The sequence below is a fragment of the Gadus chalcogrammus genome, chromosome 14, assembly GCF_026213295.1.
Source record: "Gadus chalcogrammus isolate NIFS_2021 chromosome 14, NIFS_Gcha_1.0, whole genome shotgun sequence".
In the NCBI taxonomy this organism is placed as follows: Eukaryota; Metazoa; Chordata; class Actinopteri; order Gadiformes; family Gadidae; genus Gadus; species Gadus chalcogrammus.
In genome coordinates this window covers 28,082,856-28,085,291 of record NC_079425.1, presented here as the reverse complement: position 1 = coordinate 28,085,291, position 2,436 = coordinate 28,082,856, and positions in this window count along the sequence as shown.

Below are 2,436 nucleotides of genomic sequence, written 5' to 3'. Positions count from 1 at the left end.
AACACATTGGTGGTCAAAAAGTGATTCTAGCGCTCTGAAAAGCATTTTGCAAGCGTAAAAACCAAAAATGTTGATATCTGTCAATTTCAATGCAAACGTGTTATTAAGCTTACCAAAGGGTTATAGGGCCATACTCCACTATTTGGTAGTGGAAAACATTAGTTTTGAGCAAAATCAACAATATAAGGTTAAAAACACATTGTTGGTCAAAAAGTGATTCTAGCGCTCTGAAAAGCATTTTGCCGGCATAAAAACAATAAATGTTGGTATCTCTGTCAATTTCAATGCAAACATGTTACTAAGCTTACCAAAGGGTAATAGGGCTCCACCATTTGGAAGGGGAATACATTAGTTTTGAGCAAAATCAACAATATAAGGTCAAAGACACATTGTTGGTCAAAAAGTGATTCTAGCGCTCTGAAAAGCATTTGGCACGCATAAAAACAAGAAATGTTGATTTTTCTGTTCATTTCAGAAAACATGTCGAAAACACATTGTTGGTCAAAAAGTGATTCTAGCGCTCTGAAAAGAATTGTGCAGGTATAAAAACAAGAAATGTTGGTATCTCTGTCAATTTCAATGCAAACGTGTTACAAAGCTTACCAAAGGGTTATTAGGGCCATACTCCACTATTTGGAAGTGGAATATATTAGTTTTGAGCAAAATCAACAATGTAAGGTCAAAAACACGTTGTTGGTCGAAAAAGTGATTCTAGCGCTCTGAAAAGCATTTGGAACGCATAAAAACAAGAAATGTTTATTTTTCTGTTCATTTCAGAAAACAAGTCGAAAACACATTGTTGGTCAAAAAGTGATTCTAGCGCTCTGAAAAGCAATTTGCATGCGTAAAAACCTAAAATGTTGATATCTGTCATTTTCAATGCAAACGTGTGACTAAGCTTACCAAATGGGTTATAGGGCCATACTCCACTATTTGGTAGTGGAATACATTAGTTTTGAGCAAAATCAAAATATAAGGTTAAAAACACATTGTTGGTCAAAAAGTGATTCTAGCGCTCTGAAAAGCATTTTGCCCGCATAAAAACAATAAATGTTGGTATCTCTGTCAATTTCAATGCAAAAATGTTACTAAGCTTACCAAAGGGTAATAGGGCATACTCCACCATTTGGAAGGGGAATACATTAGTTTTGAGCAAAATCAACAATATAAGGTCAAAGACACATTGTTGGTCAAAAAGTGATTCTAGCGCTCTGAAAAGCATTTGGCACGCATAAAAACAAGAAATGTTGATTTTTCTGTTCATTTCAGAAAACATGTCGAAAACACATTGTTGGTCAAAAAGTGATTCTAGCGCTCTGAAAAGAATTGTGCAGGTATAAAAACAAGAAATGTTGGTATCTCTGTCAATTTCAATGCAAACGTGTTACAAAGCTTACCAAAGGGTTATTGGGCCATACTCCACTATTTGGAAGTGGAATATATTAGTTTTGAGCAAAATCAACAATGTAAGGTCAAAAACACGTTGTTGGTCGAAAAGTGATTCTAGCGCTCTGAAAAGCATTTGGAACGCATAAAAACAAGAAATGTTGATTTTTCTGTTCATTTCAGAAAACAAGTCGAAAACACATTGGTGGTCAAAAAGTGATTCTAGCGCTCTGAAAAGCATTTTGCAAGCGTAAAAACCAAAAATGTTGATATCTGTCAATTTCAATGCAAACGTGTTATTAAGCTTACCAAAGGGTTATAGGGCCATACTCCACTATTTGGAAGTGGAATACATTAGTTTTGAGCAAAATCAACAATATAAGGTCAAAGACACATTGTTGGTCAAAAAGTGATTCTAGCGCTCTGAAAACATTTGGCACGCATAAAAACAAGAAATGTTGATATTTCTGTTCGTTTCAGAAAAACAAGTCAAAAACACATTGTTGGTCAAAAAGTGATTCTAAGCGCTCTGAAAAGAATTTTGCCGGCATAAAAATAATAAATGTTGGTATCTCTGTAATTTCAATGCAAACGTGTTACTAAGCTTACCAAAGGGTAATAGGGCCATACTCCACCATTTGGAAGGGGAATACATTAGTTTTGAGCAAAATCAACAATATAAGGTCAAAGACACATTGTTGGTCAAAAAGTGATTCTAGCACTCTGAAAAGCATTTGGCACGCATAAAAACAAGAAATGTTGATTTTTCTGTTCATTTCAGAAAACAAGTCGAAAACACATTGTTGGTCAAAAAGTGATTCTAGCGCTCTGAAAAGAATTGTGCAGGTATAAAAACAAGAAATGTTGGTATCTCTGTCAATTTCAATGCAAACGTGTTACTAAGCTTACCAAAGGGTAATAGGGCCATACTCCACCATTTGGAAGGGGAATACATTAGTTTTGAGCAAAATCAACAATATAAGGTCAAAGACACATTGTTGGTCAAAAAGTGATTCTAGCGCTCTGAAAAGCATTTGGCACGCATAAAAA